Consider the following 23,758-nt stretch of genomic DNA (forward strand, 5'->3'; position numbering starts at 1 on the left):
CCGAAGCTTCTTCACTAAGACTCTCCCTCTGAAGAAGAGGAGAAAAAAGGGAAATTGTTCTTGAAAAACAACATCATTAGACATAAAAAATCGATGAGATTCAGGATGGTAACATTTATAACCTTTTTGTGTAGGGGGATAGCCCAATAATATACACCATAACCCTCTAGAATCAGACTTATCATGACTATAATGGTTGTGAACAAATGCAACACATCCAAAGTGTAATGCCCCGCATCTTTTTTTATTATTATTTTATTATTGAGGGTGAACGTGTCATTGTGATCAAGGTCAGACATCGCTTGTGGGTCCCACAATAGTGGAATTAGACTGAACTGAAAACGATGAAATGATCAACGTAAATTTCTGAACCCAGAGGTACTAATTTTAGCACCTCAGAGTGGGCCCTGCATAAGATATTATAGCGGGCCCACAAGCCCATAACAAAGCCCATTAGTCATATATATATATATAATAAGAGAACCAACTTAAGAAGAGAAATGGGGAAGATTGTTGCTGCGTAGAGGAGAAGACACACAGAAGAAAAGAAGATTAAGGAGGAGAGAGAGGAAGTGAAGCCGTAAGAGAAGGAGAACAAACATTACAGGAAGCAGGAGAGAGAAAAGGAAGAAGAAAAAAAAAAGAAGAGAAGAAGAATACGTGCAGCAGCAGAATTGCTGAAAAGGGGAAAAGAGAGAAAGGAAATAGAACAGAGGAGAGAGAACGAGTGGACAGGAGAGGAGTGGAGAGAGAAGAAGCAGAAGCAAGAGGAGAAGTGAAGTCAGAGAGAAATAGGGAAGCCATTAAAGGCCTTAGAGGAGAACGTGGAGAAGAGGAGAGAGAAGGAGTTAATGTAGAGGAGAGAAGAGAGATATTAGAGAAATAGAGAAAGTGGACGGAAGCCATTAAAGGAAGAGGAGAGAGAAGAAGTGGGGAGAAGAGGAGAGAGAGGGAGCGGAGAGAGAAGAGGAAGACAAGAAAGGAGCGAGAAGAAAATCGTGGGGAGGAGAGAGAAAGGAGGAGAGAGAAAAATATATAAAAAAAGAGAGGAAGTTCCCTGTTGGCTCAGGCATTTCATAATAGCCGTTGATTGATTGAGATGCAGGGAGAGCGGATTTTAACGGAATCAGGGCCAAGACCCACACGCATGGAACAAGGACAGGTAAGTAATATTGACCAACATATGTATGATAAGTGGGTGTTTTCCTTTAATAGATATGCAGCATGCACATGATAACATAAAAGCTATTTTATGTATTCGTTGATGCAATTTATGGAAAGTGCATGATATGTGTTTCTGTGTATTGTGCGAAAATGCATGGGATTGGATGACAGCTCAATGACTTGATTGAACTGCTTGATATGAAATGTTGATAGTATTCTTGAATTGTTAATTATGCATTTGAAAGAATGATTATGCATGTTAAATGCAAATTATCATGCTCTCATATTTAAATGATGGAACTGCATGAACTGTGTTCAGATGAGATTGAATGATATCATGCTCTCATGTTTAAATGATTGAATTATATGGAATTGTGTCCAGCTTTACTCATATGATACTGAATGTATATTGAAATGGGTAGGGCATGGTAATGCAATACTGGAATTGAAGATGAAAAGAGTTAAAGAAAAAGGAATAAGATGTAATGGCTTCTGTAAGTCCTGGTACTTATGTACCCAAGTGGGAAGGCATGAAGCAAGACTGAAAAGTGAAAAGATTGAGTCTATGCCGATGGCAATCCGCGAGGTGTACAAGGCCTTGTGCCTAGAAGCCACTTCAGTGGTGAAGAGACTAAAGCCACTTCGGTGGTGAAGAGATATGTGCATCCTCTGGATTTGCCTAGGCTCAAGACTATAATGTCAGATAACTGAAATGCAAGTAAAAGAAAAGGAAAAAGGAAAAAGGAAAAAGAAAAGAAAAAGGAAAAAGAAAAGGAAAGGAAAACGAAGGGAAAAATTGGAGTGTATGATGTTATATGATTTTGATGTGGTGATGTGGTAATTGATGTATAATGAATTGCCTGACTTACTTACATGGTTGTCTTTATTACTTACTGGGCCGCAAAGCTCATTATTGTAAATGTTGACAGGTACTCAGATATATGTTAAAGGCGAGAGTGCTGCCACCTGACAATGCCTTTAAAGTTGAAGATGTAAATTCACATTCCTTTCATTACGTTGATGTTTGTATAACTGGACTGTGAATATATATATTCTTTTGCAGCTGTATGTTCTTGACTAGACATTGTTGAAAGGTCAACTGTAGACATGTTATAACAGGACTCCAAACTTTATATTTATGTTTACAAGTCAGACTGTCAAGCAAGTTGTTTGTTTTGCCTTGAAAATGTTTTTCTAGCATTTTGTTTTTATTTATTATAAAGAAGTGATAGTGAGAGGAGCTGTCACGTGCCCTAGTTGAATGTCCATGATGTGGGCCCCACCAAACCTATGAAAACTGGGGTCGTGACACAAAGACCTTAGGGTACAGTAAAATTGGTTGTATTTGGGAGAATTTCAAGAAGACACGTGAAGGCATCCTATTAATGAGATAGGTGGCGGTTTGAACCCGCATCACCCCAGAATCGAGGTGTCACATTGTCACATGCATTGTGAACATAAGGGACCGTGCCACCTCCAAGAGATGTCTCTTTTGCGCTTTGTGACCCCATTTTGAGGAGGTGTATCAACACAACCGGTTTGATGGATAATCATATGATCACAATAGTAAGAAAGAAAGCTACCACGGGAATAGTCAGCCCCATTATGCATCCTAAGGATTTTTATTATAGCCTCAAATTGGGTGTTAACCATATTATGGAAATTTTGGAAACATGAAAACACATTACTTTTTATGTAAGAGATAAACCCAAGTAAGGCAACTGCAACAATCAATGAATGTAACAAACCACGATGGCCAGATATAGACATAGTTCAAGAAGGACCCTATACATTAAAATAAATAATAGAAAAAGGAATTTTACTTCAGTTATCTAAAATGGGATAAATATGTCCTATTTGCTTGGCCAAACTACAAGCATCACAATGAAAGTCATTTAGATGGCACTTTTTAACCAAATCAAGAAAGAGTTTAGACATAGTTGACAAAGGAATGTGGCCAAGATGATTATGCCACTGTAATAAAGACACTAACACATGAGAGGATGATGCAAAAACAATAGAAAGAGTAGATGGAGAACCAGAACCGTCCAATAGGTAGAGCCCCTCCTTTTGTTTACCACTGCCAATTGTATACCTTGTCTCTAGGTCCTGAAAAACACAGCGAGGTGGAACGAATGTTATTTTGCAGTTCATATCACGAATTGGGCTACTAATGAATAATAAATTAACTGAAAATTTAGGAACATGCAAAATAAGAGGAAATGGTGAGGTTAGGTGAACAGATGATGGAGCCCTTTCTAAAAATAGTGGACGGGGATCCATTAGCTATTCGAACATTCTGAACAAGTGGATTAGAGGAATAAAGAAGATGAACCTGTCATGTAGTCAGTTGCCCCATAATTAATTATCTAGGAGGGATAAATAGAATTGTCACTATGACAACCAAAAATACCTGTAGGAGGTTGGGAACCAGAGGTAGAGGCAACGATAGATGCAACACTCGTGTAGGGAGTTAAACCAGAAGAAGATCCATCAAGTCTGGTCTCAGTTGACGAAAGAGATTTTGGATCTCATCTATGGAAGTAGGTGTTGGAGTACTTTGTATGTCTGGAATAGCCTGATTTGCAAATGCAAGATTGCTACCTCTATTGCCATTTTTACCTCCACGGGAATTGGCTGGATGTTTATTTAATTTCCAACATTTGTCCATTGTATGGTGTTCTTTCCGACAATACTCACATTTTATAGGAGGTCGAGAGTCACCAAAACTAGGCTTAGGATTACAAGAACCAGCAGGTAACGCAAACCTATCAGGAATCTGTGTATGTACCATAGCTATCTGTAAGATGTTCTCCATATCTATCATGGCATAGGCTTGAGCCAGAGTAGGGAAAGGCTCTTAGAAAAGATCTGTGCCCAAATTTGATCAAATTCTATATTCAATCCTGCCAAAAAATTCATAAATTCTATGTTTGCCTTCCTATTGTTGATAAGTAATAGCATCTTCAGCATTTTTCGGTGTAAACTTCCCATGGAAATCTAAAGTCTGGTAATATCCCCAATGAGTGTTATAGTACTGAGAATGAGTAAGGTCCTTCTACTGCAACTGATTGATTTTCTGTTTAATTGTAAAGCACTGTGCATCATTGCCTACTTTGGAGTATGTATCCTTAGCCATTTTTCAAATAGTTGCTACATTGGGAATGAGGAGATAACTCTCTGCAATGCTTGATTTAATGGAGTTGAGGAGAAAACCCATAACCAAGCATTCATTTGTGTACCACTTGGAAAATTGTGGACTAAGTGCGGAAGGTTTGGTAGAAGTCCAATCAAGATCACTAGTAAGACCAAGAGCTTCAACAGCAAGGGAAATTGAACGAGACCATCTAAGATAATTGGTGCCATTGAGTTTCATAGTGGTCATTTGAAATAGAGAAAACTCACGATCCCTTTGAATTGAAGAAATAGGAGACTCTTCAGATGTACCAAATGTGGTGGAATCAGCCATGGTACGAGCAAAATATCACTCAAATTACAAACATCTTCCTGGAACTATTCAAATTTCCAAATAGCGCATTAAAACTATTCGAATTTTCAAACAGCTCCTTGGACTATTTGAATTTGGAATCAGCTCCCTAAATTATTCAAATTTTCAAATAGCTCTCTGGAACTATTTGAATGTGCAAAAAAAAAACAGCCCCCTAGAACTATTCTAATTTACAGAATAGCCCCCTGTGAATTCACAAAACATTAAGTGCTACCTGCAATGTACCTAGAACCATTCCGAAGCATCGTTGAAGACTCTGGAGACATCTGGAGGGATTAAATGTGGCAGGTGATATGTTTAGAAGGGCTATTTTGGGTAAAATAAGTTGTCAAACACTATTGTAGGTTGAGAAAAAAGAAAGTATCATCCTAGGAGAGTTGTAAGACACAAATGACACTCCTAAAAGTGATTGTGGGTAGGTTGGGGACGAAAAAGAGGCATACGATGGCCCTAGAAGAGTACAAAAATGTAGCGACTCTTCTAGGCTCTATTGCTGGGCTTAAGAAGGGTTCAATCAGGTCTGGGCAAGGCTAGGTGATGGTGGCTAGGATTTAGAATGATGGAGGCAATGGTGACTGGGAGTTGCAATGATGGAGGCGATGGTGATTTGGTCTCTCAGATGCGTGAGGAATAGTGGCGGAAGCAATTCTGCGATGGTGTTGGTTCCTCAGGTTTAAACCTTGCTCGATACCATATTGAAATCTTGAGAGAATCCTTAATTATGTCTTATGTGAAATAGCAGGGCTTTATTTATAATAATAGTTATGAATAAACAAATACAATGATACCTGATGTGGGACTAAAAAACATAAACAATGAAGATTCTCTAATTGACCAAACTCCCAACTGGACTCAACTTACGACTTACAACAAGAACAAGAACAAAGCTCAACTCAAACTAGCAAGGTTTGCTTTGAAGCGAAGTTGAAAGTTATTGAATGCAGAGACCAACAAGGTTTGTGGAGAGAAGTGTTGAGGAAGAAGAAGATGGATGGATGGATGAGAAGAGGAGAGAATGAAGTGGAATGTTGTGTGTTGGAGTGAGTCAGATAATAAGGCAACTAGTTAGACTAGTTCCTATACTACCCTTACAGTACATGGACTCTAAAGACATTTATTATATTGATCATACTATAACTTTTCATCCCCACCCATTAATGTAGTCCTAGATTTGAATTGCTCAAACTAGAAATAAAATCTGAATCTTTAGCCAAAAGATGGTTCAATATAGCTAGGGTTTTAACAAATCAGGAATTAGAACTAGGCTTTATGGTAGAGGTATCTGAAAATTAGGGTACTGAGGATCAGGGGCGGACCTATGAAGGGGCCGGAGGGGGCCATGCCCCCCCCCCCCGGATTTTTAAAAATTTTATGCATATTCCCTTAATTCCTTTAATTTTTCCGGTTTTTTCTCTTCTAACATGTGAAATGTCACTATTTACCCCCCCCCCCAAATATTGTGAACAAATTTTAAAGATAAAATGATGGGTATAAATGTCATTCCTAATAAAAAAAAGTAATTCATCAATTCCTATTTATTCTCCCCTCTCTTCTCTCTCATCTTTTCTTCCTATTTATTCTCTTCTCTATAAACGTGAATTACAGAAAATTTTTGAAAAAAAATCTTATTAGGTATTAAAAAATCAAAATGTTATTTCTAATTAAAAACTAACTCTTCCATCCCTATTTATTCTCCTATCTCCCTTCTCCTCTATCCTCTTTTTTTCTTATTTATTCTCTTCCCTTTCTATAAGCGTGGCTTAAGAAAATTTGGAAAAAAATCTACTCCACAATTAGGTCTCTTTCTCAATTTATTTATTGTTTCTCTTTTCTTTTTATTTGATTTTATATTCTATGTTTCTTTATTTCTTTTACAATTTTTGTTATTTGATTTTGTATTGTGAATAAAATGTCTATAGTTAGTAGGTAACTAACTACCATTGATTTGCATCTTTTACCTAAAAAAAAGTTTAGTTTACATCTCCTACCAAAGAAATTTTTGGTTTGTATCTAACTTTTTAAGGTTGAAGTCATGTGTATATTTTTTTTATATTGTTGCTTTAATTTTACCTATATTTTGTCCAAAAAAAATATTATTATCAATAATTTATCTTTTTTTTTCAAATATGTGTGGGCCCCACAAAATATATGTGGGTCTATTATTTAATTTAATAAAATAGTTTAGAGGTGGGACCCCAAATGGGAAGATTATCTTGCCTTCATTCTTCGGCCCCCCACTATTGCATCCTAGGTCCGCCACTGCTGAGGATTAGGCGGGTTGATAAAAGGAACTCAGCTTACTGATTCCAGAAATGTAGTAACTTGACTTAGTAAGCTAATAGGGTAGAAGTAGAACAAGAATCAGAAGCAAATGATGGGGTTAAATAGAGTGGAAGTAGTAGTACTAGGGGCAATAATGAGAATTAAAAAGAAAAAGGGAATTAGCTGGACCAATGACCTTAAGTTGATTTGATCGAATTCATGAGTATGGTTGTTGAACATTTGGTCAAAATGTCAATGCATTTCAAAGGCTGCTTGCTTAGGCTGGGCAGAAAATCTTGCAATTTGCAAAACTCTCCTTTGGGGAAGCTTGAATTTCGGATTTATTGCTAATGGTTAGAACTAAAAACTTGACATCAAAATACTAGGGCAGTGGAACGGAGTTGAAGACTTAAGAGAACAATCAAGACAAACCATCCGGCTTCAATTCCTGCTGTAAGATGTAAACCATCAAACACTGATCATAATCAAACTTTGATTGGACACAGAAGAATTACAAGTTCCTTATTCATGAGGAAAAACAGCTATATAGAGACCTGCAGCTTCTTTGTTGTTTTTGGCTTTCTAAAATTTGCATGAGGCAGAAAAAAACCTGCATATTTTTATTTAAAGGCCCAAGGATCAAATACTCCTCTCACCCCAGAAGTAGAATATAATGGATATCGTAGAATATCTCTTCTGTTATTGCTGCTGGCCGGGCTGGCCACAGGCCCACAGGGCTTCTTTTGCTGGAATAGATAAAATGATGCAATTTAGAAATTTCCTACAAAGATAAAACCTTTTTTTATTTTTTTTATTTTGCTTGTTAGTCTCTATGTATCATCAATTTCTTTTTGGTTAATTTTATATGGTGCTGACTGAGTCCATGCATCTTTTTCCTTTGAGGTTCTGACAGTCTGCTGGAAGTGAACTTTTAATTACCCTTGTTGTATTCGGCACATACACCTGCATGTATCCATGCAAAACCAAGTAGAACTCATTGGTTTTTCAATTAACCGCCACTATTAATATGAATATGCCGACAGGATGAATTAAGCCTATTTAGTGGCGGTTTTTTAGTGGCGGTAAACTCAAAAACCAATTATGTCCTATTTAGTGGCGGGTTTTAATTGTGTTCAAATTTAGTATAAACCCCTTTGTGACTTCCTGCCCATTAGTGGCGGTTTTTTGTTTACCGCCACCAATTACGTTAAATTTTTTTTAAAAAAAAAAACCCCTATATTTGCTATTATATTACATTTATCCTGAAAGACAGTACAATTAAATACATGAATACAAAGAACATTCAAAAAAGCTAATAGTATTCAAAGAACACAATTTAAGAAAAATAAATACAATACATATTAATCAAGTCAACAAAAACAACATGTAGTACTTTACTTGATGTTACATGTTAATCTAAACACCTAAGAGAAGAAGAAGAAAAAAAATGACACAAAAAGGAATAATCCAATAGCATTTCGAGGCTGCAACAGCAAAAACAGCTAGATCTTGTCCAACCACTCTTGTCTTCACTCTCTGCAAGGCTAAGCAGCCACTCTTTCTCTTCAGTACCAAAACTTAACACAGGAATGCGGGTCCACGGGCTAACCATCTACATAGTAAGGAGCAGCATTTAGAATACAACTTAACATTCATTGAGGACAGCCAGATGATTTCTTCACTTGATAAGAAACAAACATATGCTGCAATCAGATTGAAAAGATATACCCAGCTAACATTTGAGTGAATGCTTATTAAATATCTTGCTACTTGGTAGTAGAAGGTTTAAACACGAAAAAATTGATGGACAAACAATAGCATGATGAAACAACAAAGAAATATCAACAAACTGTGTCCCATGTATATAACCACTATTCATGTTGGTTCTAAATTTGAAAATCCAAAATAAGAAATAACAACCATTTCAAATTCATAACCAAGGCATTCCATATATCCCTCCCACTTCAGCCATAGCATTCCCCATCCCTTTCCTTCTTACCTAAATCAACCCCAACCTAGTCGCAATTCACCCTAGCACTTTCCCTTCTTGATTCCACAACTCCAGCTCCTCTCCCTCATCAATCATAGGTAGCAGTAAAATGTAGATAAACAAAGCAACTAATTTGAAGCAGAAACAACACGATAACCATAAGTTAAATTACTTACCACTTTGGATTTTGAACTGATGAATCGCTAAAAAGGGAAAAACATCTACCTTTTCTTTCTAAAGTTCTTGGAGCTGAGCATTAAATTCATCAAACTTCTTCAAGGACACAGGTCAGCTTCATCAATTGCAGGAGCCCCACCCTGCTCACTGAGTTTCAAATTCCCAGCAATCTCTGCACATATCTTCCCACATTTGCTGCAATGCAAACAGAATAACAATTTGTGATTTATTCAGTTTCATACGCATTGCTACATGTCCAAAGAAAACCAAAGGATGCTAAATGTAAGGCAAATCCAGTTGATAGAAAATTTGCAAGGTACAAAAGTTTAAGATGGATTGCCTGCAACTGCTGCAGCAAAGACCCACAAGTTGTCACTCCACGAACTGGACTCTGGGCATCAGTGACTGCCATTAGGAATTCTAAAGAAGGTACAACCTCACCTGCAATATACACAAAATTGAGAAGATAATCTCAAGGTAGCTCTCCTTTTATTTCTTTTTTGTTCCCATGAAAGTCAAGTTATATGATATAAATAAAATTCACAATTGAAAAAAAGAATTACCGAGGTTGGGAGAGAATACTAACTAAACATATATCACACTTCCTTTTTCATTTTGTTTCTTTTGATCTTTCCTTTATTCACTAATGAATCCTGGTTGTTTCTTGACTCAAATGAATTAAAGCTCAGGAGGAAGGTTACAACTCAGTAGCACATTCACTCATGGACAAGCTTCAAAATCCAGCAAAGCGCAGCAAAGGATGATGAAATTTGTGTCTAATGCTTTCCCCTTGATTTCTTATGCTATAACTAATCTAGAAAACTATGTAGCAAAAAGGGACTTAACTCCACCTAAAGCACAATTGATTATATGAATTGCTGTCAAATTCATATAATTGACTTTAAGAAACAGGTGAAAGAGAAAAGGGTAGGAGAAGCTAGAGCAAATCAAGATCAGATCAGATTAGATCAGAAAAAGGTAATTAAATTAACTTCATCTTCACCATAACCCTCTGTTCTAGCAAGCTTCTTTTCATCATATACAAAGTAACCACTGCAAGTAGTGGCTGCTAGCAGTAGTAGTAGTATATAATGTTGATAAGGTTGATGGATACCTAATGTATAAGGAACCAACTAAAATTGGAAACCACCAAAGTAAGCTAATGCTAAGAAAGCCCAACTGCCAAGTTATTTCCTTGTCGACATCTCCATACCCTGCCACAACTGCGATCTTCCAGCAATCATAACATCAGTAGCTCTCATCAACGTAAGTAAATATATCCTACTAGAACTCAAAAATTCCATAGCTGGCCATATTAGAATCAACTTGAATGTTACAAACATAATACTTTGCAAATTTGAACGTTACAAATGTAATAATTTGTAAACTTAAGGAGTGCATATATGATTTGCTTGAAATTTTAAAAATTAAAAACAAGAGTGGAGCGATGTTCTTACCTATCTCACTACCAGCTCTCCTTGCAATTTTTTTGTTCCCAACAAAAATGATAAATTTCTCCAAATATCCCTTCTCCTGGAAAAATTTCAAATTCTGTGACATTTTTTGGTTTTGGTTGAATGGAATTAGACCTTGCATAGTCAACAAGAGCAGCTGCCATTGGGTGACTTGATTTACTCTCAACGCTTGAAATCCTTCAAAGTTCAAAACATCCGATAGCTTTATATGAAGAGTGGAAAAAAGAAGAAACTTATTTTGGTCGCAATGAAGGAGATTGGATTGTACCAGTAAATCAATGTGTAAAGGCTAACATCATAAGAGAGTTCTGATGTGGGGGGACCCCCCCCCCCCCCCCCCCCCCCCGCCCGCCCCCCGCCACCCCGAGGGCCGGGGGCGGCGGGGGGGCCGGGGGGGGGGGGGCGCCCCCCCGGGCGGGGGGCGGGGGGGGCAGCCCAAACCGCCCCCCGCCGGCGCCCGGGGGGGCAGAAAGGGGAGGGGGGGGGGGGGGGCGGGGGGGGGGGGGGGCCGGTGGGTTGGGCCCCCCCCTGCACCCCCCCCCCGCGCCCCGGGTATTCTCCTTGATCGATTGATCCGTCCCTCACCTTGTATGGTAGTGAGGTTTATATAGAGTGTACCTTCGAATCTCCTTCGTTGGATGCACTCGAGCCTTCTTCGGGTAGTCGTTGGATCTCATTAGTAAGATCCGTTGAGCGATAGACTTCTACTAGTTTGGGCTAGTAGAGGACTCCTGAGATAACCGTTAGGTTATGCGATAGTTATCCCTTTGATGATGATTATCCACAGCCGTCGGTTTGAGTCTGCTTGTCATCGGGGTGATTACCCTAATCCATAAGTAAGATTAGGGCACGCTTGCGAGAGAATAATCTTTCTTCTTCACAAACCATCTTCTGGATCCGGTTCGCTCGGGAGCGATTCGGTTTTCTCCGTCTCGACCGGGGTCGGGGGTCGAACCAGGTATGAACCCGGTCTGATCATAAACTCTCCATATCACGAGCCCCCCAGACCAAGCGTTCGGTCGATCTCGAGGGCTTGGTTTTTAACTGGGTTCGTCGTCAGGTGATGATCTCTGCGTGCTTCATTAAATGTCATATCACATTTAATGCGGTGGTCACTTTTCCTCGAGCGTTGTGAGTGTAAGGCCACATGTCTTTGTTGCAATTGATCTGTCGTGGCTCACGTCATCCAAGCAACGGTTTCTGAACGCCTATTTCGGATTCGTGAGTTCAAACTTTCAAAACGTCTTTGAATCTTGATCGTCAATTTTGAATCAATCTCGATCGTTCAGATTCCCGAACACTCGTGCGGGAGTTTTAAAAGCGGTTCGTTGTCTTCGTAGGTTTCATTCTTCCTGTCTGGAATTTGAACCTTTGTCGTCTGCCTTCGCGCCTTCTTGCTCTCAAGCTTTCGTCTCCTTGAATCGGTAAGTTTCTTGGTCTTTTCTTTTTGTAGTTTACTGAAACAAGTAATGGCGGACGATAGGGCTTCTTTAGTACCCCATGTTGGTGATAGCAGTGATGCTTTTGCTTCTCCTACTCCCGAACAGTCGAATAGTGATAACAAAACCCTAACCGTCCTCTGGCAGGAGTTCGCTGAAGTTTCTCAAAAAGGTTTTGAAAGAAAAACCGAAACTTCTCCTGTCCTTGTCGAGTCTGGATCTTCCAAGATCGTTGATTCCTCTAGGCAACCTCAAACCTCCGGGTCCAATGGTGGGCCTCGCTCTGTTCCCTCCATTTATAATGGAGAAACTCTTCTTTCCGCTGTCCAAGATTTTGACCTTCCTTCCTCATATCAGGTTAGGGCTCCCCACCCTGATGAGAGGGTTGATTCATCCCTTCCGGGTGAATTTTCTCCGTACATAGATACACTTTGGAAAGCGGGGTTCGCTTTCCCTTTTTTAATCCTTTATTTTCCATGATTTTGAATCACTTGGAACATTTGTCCCGGAATGCTCCTCCCCAATAGCTGGCGTCTCATCGTCGGCTTCTTGGGCTTGTGTTTTGAGCTTGGCATCACGCCATCTCTTTCTCTTTTTGTACATTTTCATGTTCTTTCTATCTCCCATCCTCCCGGATGGGTCTTTCTTTCCAAAAGCAATAGGGCTGAACTTGATTGGAGGGGCAGCATCCTTGCCAAAGGAACTTGCCCTTCTAACCACAAAAGATGGCGTGAACGATATTTTTTCTGTCGAGCGCCTCCATCAGATCTTAACTTCCCGACCACCTGGAGGAGGTTTACTTCTTCGTCCGAAAGTAACCGGGGCCTTCCCTTATCCAAAGAAGACGAGGCGGCCATCAGGAAGATCAAATCCATTCCGTGGTATCAAGAGATACATGGATATGAAATGGAGTATAACTCCATCCTTCCGATCTTGGGGCTTGGCTCATTGTGAGCTTCTAACCATCATCCTTTGATTTAGTGAAGTGATATGTCTTGAATTCCGATTCTTGTCCTTCTTCTTTGCGGTGCCTCCCCGAACGAACCACGAAAGCTGCGGGTGAAGGCCGCTAGAGCCGTTGTGACAGCCGAGCAACGATCGCCCGGGGTCTTGATTTGTAGATCAAGAGGCTTCTCTTCCCTCTCCCGACCCCTCTTACGGGGGTATCGGGAATATCGGGCCTACGGCTGATGCTTCGGGTAAAGGGAAGAAACCAATGGTGGAGAGGGCCACCGTCTCCTCCTCCGTCCGAACCAAGAGGAGGCATGACACAATTGATGCTCCCTCCAACAAAAAATCCAAATCTTCGACGGATGGTGAGGAAGTCTTCCTCCCCCGGTGGACCACGAAGATGACCGACGGGGTCACTCGGGATCTCGAGAAAGCTGCGAGTGGAGCTCTCTTGGTCTTGCTCCTTCTGATCGCCAGGAGTTTGAAGCCCTGGATGACACCTCCCTTGTGAGTCAATCTACAAGGTAACGGTCTTCTTGCTTATTTATGTTTTCATAATTTCTTATGACTTCTTCTGATGTCTTCCATCTTCCCGGGAATCTTTGTGTTGAGTTTTTATCAACACATGGAAGCATTGAGCCGTGTTGGTCGCACCAGCTCCTTGCTTGCAAACTTGTGAAGAGAAATTGGCCAAGGTCAATTCCGAAATAGACCAGTGACTGCAGCTCTTGTGGAGCTGCAGAAAAAGCATGAGGAAGAAGTGACCTCCCTCAAGGAAGCCCTTGAAGCTTCAAGAATTCGTGTCTCTGCTGCCGAGCGCGAGGCCAGGAAGCAAAAGGCAGCTGCCACGTTGTTTGGTGACAGCCTTGAAATTAAGAGTAGGGATCTCGAAGAACATCCGAAGTTGGCAATCCCTAGCAAGCCTAAGCATATAAAGCCAAACCTTCGGAAGGAGTGCATCCGGAAATACACGGACAGCGTACCTTTCTCCGAATTGCTAGGTTTCTACAACATTCGGGCTTATCGCATGGGGGCGGAAACGACGTTTGGGAGCGAGATCCTTGGAACGATCCACGACTTCGACCCTTGCTCCTTTTCGTGAGGTATGCCACCCGGAGGTCTTCGGGAAAGTTGGTATGGATCTCCCAAGCCCGGGCCCGGGGAGTAGATGATCCTTTTCCAGCTGACCCTCAATATGAGGCATATCTAGATGACGAGCCGGCACTTCCGGAGGAGAAATCACAAGCCGAGTCTCAAGTTGTTGCTTGTAGAGGATTCAGCCGATGACATTCTTGAGGAAGGCTCTTCTCGGGATCTGAGAAAAGTCATCCCGACCCGGGGTCCCTCGGGCAACAATGAAGAAAAGGCTTAGGGTGTTGTTCCTTTGTAAAGATGTACCCTCATTTTAATGAATAGACATTTCTTTATTCATGTTGACCTCAAAATTTCCCCATCTCTTGCCGAAGTATTGCCTTGAATATCAAAGTATTAATGATAAAACTTATCACTTAACTCTTCATTCCTCGCCGAATAATGATCTTGTAGAAATATTGTGAAGATGCGTTTCGGGAAGATGCGTTAATCTTCCCCACTTCTTCATTTATTGCAAAGTCCGTACGTTTCCCTTCTGCGAAGTTCAAACGTTTTCTCGCTTTTTGTGTACCATTCACTGTTTCCAATGAATCGGAAATACCTCCATTATTTTAATGGCGGTGCGACGATTGAAGGTTTCTCTGCATCGGTGCTCGCTTCCACATGTTTCCATGTGGCATCCCTTCGACCGTTGATCTTGCTTTTTGCGGATTTCGAAGCGTCGTTTCGATCTGGTCGTCGGTTGTCCTTAGCCTTCAACCGTCGTCTTATACCCGAGGCTATTTAAAGCCTTCATGGGTACTCTCCATCTATCCGACTTCTGCAAGATAGATTTGCTAAAGTGCCAAAGCAACCTTTCGTCCTTCGGCTGCCTCCGTAATCCTCGTACTTCGACGACGAGCTCTATCCATTTACGAACAAGTGAGTTTTTTGATTTCTCATCTCTTTCCCCTCTTCTCCCCAAAGTAAACTGCACAGTAGTTATACTTGGGGTTTAGTTTGTTGGTGCATCGGATGCTTTAGAAAACTAGGGTTTCCCCATTGTTGCTTTGTCGTTTATTTACGTAACGATACGGCTGTTTTTTTTTTTTGAGTGGCTCCCAAGATCAACCCGACTTTATCGGAGCAAAATCTCGCAAGAATAGCGTTCCGTCGGTGGTGATTGGGGCCGGTGCGGTGGTTTCAGCTGGTGAATCCTCCAAGCGTAAGGCGGCTCGCGGCGGTGAATCTTCAAGTCGATTCCTCGCAGCTTACGGTGATGCCGTCCCTGCGCCTTCTTTGCCCGAAGTGACCGCTTGTCTTTCCCGGGAAGATCTTGATCACTCCGTTGCCGATGGTGCTGGCGGCAATCCTGGCTGGTGAGCTTTGTTGGTGAGCACTGTCGGTGCACCCCGAAGGAGACTCTTCGGGCATCCGAGGCAACTATGTTGGCGTCTAATGAAGGTGTGGCCGACAGTGCTCCTCCTATTTCTAACTCCAGTGCTTGTTTGGCATCCTCCTCCTCTCCTTCGAGGTTGGAGGATTTTGCTACCGGGAAGCGCCGTCGGATGACAAGTGATGAAGCTCATCCTTCTCTTGGTGTAGTTCGTCCTTCTCATCCTTCGCTTGAATTAGTGTCAAACGAGTTTGACAGGCATTGGAATGGTGTCTTGCTGCTCGAATGACTTACGAGAGCGCGAGTTCTTTCCAAACTTCCGGATGAAGTCTTTACGAAGTCACTTTGGTGATGTAAGTCTTTCTTCGTTATCCTCCCGATTTTGAAAAATTACTTTTCTGCTCCTCGCTAACTCGAAAGTTGTTTGCGGGAGTCTTCTTTGTAACTTCCACAACCAAGTGGAAGCGGTTACTAGACTCGATGGGTTGAGCAATGAAGTTTCTAGGCTTCGGGAATCTCTGAAGCTAAAGATGTTGAGATTGCTCGCCTTCGGAATCTAGCTTGGGAGGTGGCGGGGAGAAAAGAATTCGATGATTGGTCATCTTCGGTCAGATTTGGATGATGCCGGGGAGAAGATCCGGCGACTGGAACGGACGGTTGGAAAGTCGGGAGCTAAAGGATCTGAAACATTACCCGAAAGGCAAGCTGTCGTTCCTTTGCCCGAATCCCTTCCAAGCGATGTTCGCGAGCTGCGTCTTCAAGTATTTACACGGTAAGCCTTTTGTTGATATGCTGAATGCTTATAACTTGCGGGCGTCACCGGGATGGTGAGAACGAAGTATGGGAATCAATATTAAGGAAAGATCCTCATTTTGATACGACTCCCTACAATCTTGTTTGCCATCCTCGAAGTATTTACCAACCCGGGTATTCCTCCTCCCGACCGGACCAAGGATAAGATTGATCCTCCACCTTCCGATCCGGATATTATGCAATATCTGGAAGATTCTCCTGTTTATTCTCCGGCTGGAAGAAGTCAATTATGACGAGCTTGTGCCGAATGCGAGTTTGCTCGAGGACCATTCTTCTCCTGGACAAGCTGGGCAAAGAGTATGAAATTGCAGAGGATTTTATGAATATTGAAATATTTTTGTAATCCTCATTTCTTCTTTTCCTCACCAATGGTTGACTCATATGTTTGTTCTAGCAAAGTCACGTCGATCTTGTATAACTTGTTAACAATCACTGTAATGACTTTCTTCTTTGATCGAGAGATTGTATCCAGCTCTTGTAATTGTTTTGATCTTGGCCTCTTTGGATCTTTTGAAGAAATAAGAAATTACTTTATCTTGAACTTTGCTAGCCACTTGAATCGCCGTTGCATTAGGTCTTAGTTGTTTGAAACAATGCCTTTACTTAAAGATTTCCGGAGAAATACAATAAGTCTGAGAAGGAACTCACTCGGGTTTTAAACCGATGCCTTATACTTAAGGATTTCCGGAGAAATACAATAAGTCTGAGAAGGAACTCACTCGGGTTTTAAACCGATGCCTTATACTTAAGGATTTCCGGAGAAATACAATAAGTCTGAGAAGGAACTCACTCGGGTTTTAAACCGATGCCTTATACTTAAGGATAATTCAAAAATTCAATAAGTCTCGAAGGAACTCACTCGGATATTAAACCGACGCCTTGCAAAAGGAACTCACTCGGATTTTCATCCGATGCCCCAACCTAAGAAAGTTCGAAAGATTTTCCATAAGTGTTGAAGTGTTGAAGGACCCACACGAATTTTCATCCGATGCCTTATAGTTGGATCTTGTTCTTGAATGTGTTCTTGAATGTGGTGTATGATGCCCCCCAATCAAAAGATAGTTTGTTGAAAACCAAAAATTACATTGATTGAGTTCAAAGCATATCGAATAATAAATCCTCGAATTTTTAATTGAATTCAAATCCGCCTCCATCTTTTTCTCAAGCTCGACTTTTATTTTTTTTTGTTTTCCCTTTTTTTTTATACCCACCCTCCCCCTATACCTCCCATTCCTCCCCAGTGGTTGGTATAATGGGATCCTCAATAGTGGGTTCCACTGGTGCAGTAGTTTCTACTACAAAGTCGGCTAATGCCTGAGCCTTGATTGCAGTTCTGGGCTTAAAGCTCACTTGGAACTCACTTAGCTCAACCGACCAGGATACCATCCTTCCGGACAAATCAGGTTTGTTAAGAACTTTACTAAGAGGAAAAGTTGTAAATACCTCAATTGGATGAGCTCGAAAATATGGCCTTAGCTTCTGGCGGCCATCATGAGAGCCAAAGCCGCTTCTCAATCTGCGAATATCTCGTCTCCGCATCCAACGCAACACGTGGCTTACATAGTAAATCGGTCACTTGTTTCTTATCTTTCTCCCGAACAAGTACTGCACCGACCGCGGAAAGGGATGTCGCTAGATATAGCTGTAATATTTCCCCCTTCTCCGGCTCGGACAGGATCGGTGGTTGTCCAAGTGCTTCTTTTAATTCCTCAAAAGCTTTCTCGGCACTCTTCATCCGCTTTGCTTCCTTACGCCCTTCTCAGGTCTTTAAGTGCCTTGAAGAAAGGCAAACATTTCTCTCCGCACTTGGAGATAAATCGATTTAAGGCAACGAACTCTCCCGTCATCAAACATTGTACATCCCGAACGGTTTTGGGAGCCTCCATATCAATCGAGCTTGTATTTTGGCAGGATTTGCCTCAATTCCCTCTTTGTGATACCATGAAACCCAAGAATTTGCCCGAGGAGACTCCAAAGGCACATTTTTCGGGTTCAACTTCATTTGATGTTTCCTCGCATCGAGAAAACCTCGACCAAATATGCAATGTGATTTGCTTTTGTAAAGCTTTTCACCAAAGATGTCGTCAACATATGCTTCAACGTTCTTTCCTATCAGCTCTTTGAAAATCTTGTTGACGGCCCTCCGATATGTTGCTCCCGCATTCTTCAGTGCCAAAAGGCATGACCTTGTAATAATAGCTTTCACGATCAGTCATAAAAGCCGTATACTTCTCATCTTCCTTATTCATAAGGATCCGATTATACCCCGAGTAGGCATCCATGAAACTTAAAGTTTCATACCTTGCAGTAGCATCTATCAAGAGGTCAATCCGAGGCAACGGGTAGCAATCTTTTGGGCAAGCTTTGTTTAGATCCGTGTAGTCTGTACACATCCTCCACTTCCCATTCGCCTTTTTCACCATCACCAAGTTGGGCACTCGATTGGTTCTATAAAACCAGAATTTTTAAGTTTTTCAACTTCGTTCCAAACGGCTTCATACTTTTCAATAGAGAAATTTCTTCTTTTCTGTATCACCGGTTTCGCCTTAGGGTCTATCCGTAGTTTGTGCTCTGCAATGGCCCGATCGATCCCCGGCATGTCCTCGGCGAGACCATGCGAATACATCCTTATTCTCGTTGAAGAAATAACTTCAATTTATCTTTAAACTCTTCCACTGCTCGACCCGACATAAGTAATCTTTTTCGCATCCTCGGTACACAGCCTGGATTTGTTCTAGTTTCTCCACTGGTTTGGGCCTTTGCATCTCCGTCTCTTCCCGATCATCTCGAACTTCTATGGGGAGGGCAGTAACCTTCTTCGGACCCTCCTTGTCTTTTAAATAGGCAACATAACACCGCCGAGAGATCTTCCGGTCGAGGAGACTTGACCGATTCCCATATCGGTCGGGAATTTTATCTTCAGTGTGCTTTGTCGAAACAATAGCACCTATTTTGGATAAAGATGGTCGCCCAAGAATCATATTATAGGCTGGTAGTTCTCGAACCACCAGAAAATTGATTCGGACAGTTGTTTCTTTGGGAAAACTTCCAATGGAAAGATCCAACTGAACCGATCCTTCCGCTACCGCAAATGACCCCCGCAAAGCCATATAGGTGTGTTGATGAAGGTTTCATCAAATCTTGATCCACCTTCAATTTTTGATACACTTCGTAAGAAATTAGGTTAGCTGCAGACTCGTATCAATCAATACTCTATGTACTTCCCGCCGTGCAATCTCTACCTTGATGACTATAGCATCATCATGAGGTAAACAAACATCTCTCTCATCTTCTTCGCTAAAGGTGATAGAATCTTCACCATTCAGCTTCTTCCGCTTCGCGCCTCTCCGGCTCCAACAAATTTGGATTTGGTTTTTAAACTCCGGAATGATTCGGGCTCTGGACCCCCGAAGATGGTAAGGATCGGTGACCGAGTAGCAGCTTCAATCACCTCCTTGCCTTTTTTGGACTTCGGGGCCTCCCTTGATCGTTCTGAACTAACCGAACGATTCCTTTTAGGGGCAGCCGCACGTGGCCCGCGTGGCTCCTCCCTTCTCCCCGCTAACAAAACCGGACAGATGTCCTTGAGATATCAATCTCTCAATATCTCGCCTTCGTATTGACGACAGTCCATTAGTGTAATGACCATAGTCCTTGTGGAATCGGCAATACTCTTCCCGATCCCGCCGCTCTCCGGGTTTCAAAAGAATTTTAGGCGGCCACTTCAAAATATTTTTTCTTTTGAGGATATTCAAAATATCGGCCCGAGGAGCATTCAATGGAGTGTACTCACTTCTGCCGAGGGATCTTTGGCGCCAAGGTTGGGATCTTCCAACCCGATCACAAACTTCTTCTTTGGCTTCTGCTTCTGCTCAGGGGCCTTTTGTTCCTTATTGGAGACTTTATTATCTCCTTGGCGCGCATCTAGAATCTCCATGACTTCAGCCTCGCTTCCGGCATCTCTCGTACCAACTCAAGCATAAGTCGTGGGTATATCCCGTAGTAATAACTCCAGGAGCTTCCGATTTGTGAGTCCCGTGAATAGAGCGGTTCTGCTACCTGCTCATCCAAGTTTTCTATCTCCATCGTCACTTTGTTGAATCTTTTCAGAAATTCTCCGATCGATTCGCTCTTTCCCCGTTTGACAAGAAACAAGGTTTCTTCCGTTTTCTTGACCCGTATCCCACTCGGAATCGCCCTATGAATTGGCGTGCCAATTCATCAAAGTTTACAATCCTTCCCGAGGGGAGGTTAGAAAACCACTTTTGTGCCGCTCCAGCTTAGAGATGATCCGAAAACCCCGCATAAAATTTCATCGAATTACTCGAAATCGCCATGGTCTCGTTGGTAATAACCAATGTGAGCTGTTGGATCTCCGGAGCCATCGAATGTTGAGAAGGTAGGCAAACGGAAGTTATGGGGAAACCGATATCCCGCAATTGGCTCAAAAAAGGAGTCTTCCGAATGACCGAGTAAATATCCTCGCTTATTCTTCCCTTAGCCAATTGCCCTAACTTCTCATTGATGTTGGCCAATTCTTGACCAACTGGGTCGGGTGATCTTCAGCAATATGATCACGACCTCGATTAACACGATCATCACGTGCTACTCGATCATCATGAACAGCCCGTCCTTCACGAACGTTTCTCTCGTCACGAACTCGCTCCGATCATCACGAACGGTTCTTCCGATAAGGGTGAATGAGTTCTTACCCCAGAATCCAACCTTGTATTTGAATCGGTTGTACTGTCTTGCGGTCTATCAAACCGAAGTCCTCGGTCTCCTTCACGGAAATTCTGATCGACATTCCGATCTTCAGCCATTCTTTGGTCACGTGACAATGCCCGTCTCCCTGAGTCGCGTTGATCGTGTTCTTGTGGTAAAACCACTCGTCCGGTGAGCAAGCGGAGTGCTTGGCTCACCTCCAAGAGTTGAATCTTTACCCGATCCAATTGATCTTGGATTGTATCGGGAGGAAGATTACGTCCTCCCCGGCCTTTATCCACTTCGATAGGATTTTGGCTTTCCGGGGAATATCCGGATTATTCACCCCGTGATCCGAACACCGGAATTGCGTTGTGCAGCGGCTGCCGCCCGGATCTAGTCACCATGGCTTTTTCAAGTCGATTCCCACAGACGGCGCCAAATGATGCGTCCAAAATCTGCTCAGCCTTTGGATCTCCACGTGATGTCCTGCAAAACGAAAGCGTCAGATGTGGCCCGACCGCGGGGTCGGGAGTCCACCTCCGAAGGCTAAGTCGGTTGATGAACTTAATCACAAACGGCTCGCTAGAAGCACGTAGCTAATGAATGAAGAAACGGGAAAGGTGATCTAGATAGCGGGACGCCGATAGTTTAGGTCTATCGCATGTATCCGAACCTGAGTCTCAGATAGTATTCTCCTTGATCGATTGATCCGTCCCTCACCTTGTATGGTAGTGAGGTTTATATAGAGTGTACCTTCGAATCTCCTTCGTTGGATGCACTCGAGCCTTCTTCGGGTAGTCGTTGGATCTCATTAGTAAGATCCGTTGAGCGATAGACTTCTACTAGTTTGGGCTAGTAGAGGACTCCTGAGATAACCGTTAGGTTATGCGATAGTTATCCCTTTGATGATGATTATCCGCAGCCGTCAGTTTGAGTCTGCTGTCATCAGGGTGATTACCCTAATCCATAAGTAAGATTAGGGCACGCTTGCAGCAGAATAATCTTTCTTCTTCAGCAAGCCATCTTCTGGATCCGGTTCGCTCGGGAGCGATTCGGTTTACTCCGTCTCGACCGGGGTCGGGGGTCGGACCAGGTATGAACCCGGTCTGATCATAAACTCTCCATATCAGGAACAAACTGTAACTACAAATTCTCCTCTTGTAATCGTTCCAGTCTTATCGAAAGCCATGGTTTTAATCTGAGCTAGAATCTCAAGATAATCACCTCCCTTTATAAGAACTCTAGTTGTTGCTGCCATTGTAAGTGTGCAGAAAGTTGTGACTGGTGTAGAGTATAAGAGCACACAGACACGCACTAACCAGAACAACCAATGCTAAGTGAAACCATCTTTGTAGGCTGTGTAGTTTTAATGCAGCAGGAATCACTGTAAGACTTAATGCTACTGACACTACAACTGCAAAAATCAAGAAACCCGAAAAATCGAAGAGACTTCAACAAGGGAGGTTTAGTAGAATATGTTGAATTTTGAGTAACTTATTACTGACCTGGGGTGTAGTACTTTGTACAATCATCTATGAACCTTTGTGTTCTGCATTTGTTATTTTGGGCCTCTTCTACTAACATTGCCATCTTGGCTACCACACATTCTTCAGCCAATGTGTGGTTTTCACAGTAATGTAACCTACAAAGAATAACATAAAGGAAAAGATCACCATTTAGGTTTATTGTGCCAGCCCAAACATAAATTTAATTTCTGGGTGGTGCAACTGTTCCTAAAATTTTCAACCTTCATTATTCATAAATATAATTTTTGGGTTTTCTAGGAGGGGGAAAAGCGAAAGCTACATTTGTGGGGTTTACAAGCATTTTATGGGTGTTACATTTAATAGCCAAAATTTTATTGGATGCTAGAAGTAAATCACCTCACACAGACATATGCATTGATCAAATAGAATCATGGCATTTTTTTTTTTTAATAAATATATAATCATAACATGTTTTTTTTTTTTTGGTATAAAGATAGACTAAACAGAACAAGGCAAAGAGGCTGGGGAAGGAACAGGCTCCTTCAGCCAGCAAGCGGAAGTAGGCCAATCCAACGCCGCCTCAAGCGTTAGGGCTTCTTGAGCCAAAGAGTGAGCCATATTGTTGGCACTCCTTGGAATAAAAACAAAAGCACAAGAGATGGGAGCCTGAGCTAACAGCCAGATATCCAAGATGACATTCATCAAATATGCCGGAGTACGAAGGGACAGTTGGTACAGCAATCGCACTACAGCAAGGCCATCGGATTCTACAATCACATGAAGCCAACCCTCTTCGATAGCTCTCCACAAGCCGTGTTTAATTCCCAATGCTTCTCCAATGTCCGCTTCGCCGAAAACTAGTGGCATAGATCTTGCTACTACTGGTTCACCTCTCCAATCCCTTGCTATGAATCCAATACCACTAGCTCTGTTTACCCTTAAAGCAGCATCATAATTAATTTGATCGTTCCTCTACCTGGTGGACACCATGAAAGCCAAAACCCATGACTCCTGTTCTGAGTAATATCAGCAATAACATTAGTCGAATTCTGTGCTTGAATGAATTCTTCAACAGCCTTGGTTGCCAGCTGAATCACATCTAAGGGAAGCCATTTACCTGTATCATACTGATCTATATTGCAGGCTCGCCACAAGTACCACAAAAAAAAATTAAAAAAAAAATCATTTGAGCTCCATCCTTTTATAATTATTCTTGTCTACAACCTTATACCTCCCCCATTCAGCAACCCATTGATCCACCGAGTGGTCCAACCTCTCTTCAAATTGGAGACCTAAGCTCGATCCCAGCCATACTGCT

The 23,758-nt window shown here is 42.0% G+C and overlaps 1 pseudogene; it reads right to left on the bottom strand.

Moving 5' to 3' along the window:
* Positions 1 to 9,199: 9,199 nt before the first annotated feature.
* On the bottom strand, positions 9,200 to 22,636 carry LOC149011346 (cadmium/zinc-transporting ATPase HMA2-like; annotated as a pseudogene).
* Between the last annotated feature and the right edge of the window lie 1,122 nt (positions 22,637 to 23,758).

The sequence above is a fragment of the Hakea prostrata genome, chromosome 7 (assembly GCF_041222555.1).
Source record: "Hakea prostrata isolate BN-2017 chromosome 7, UWA_Hpros_2, whole genome shotgun sequence".
Classification (NCBI taxonomy): Eukaryota; Viridiplantae; Streptophyta; class Magnoliopsida; order Proteales; family Proteaceae; genus Hakea; species Hakea prostrata.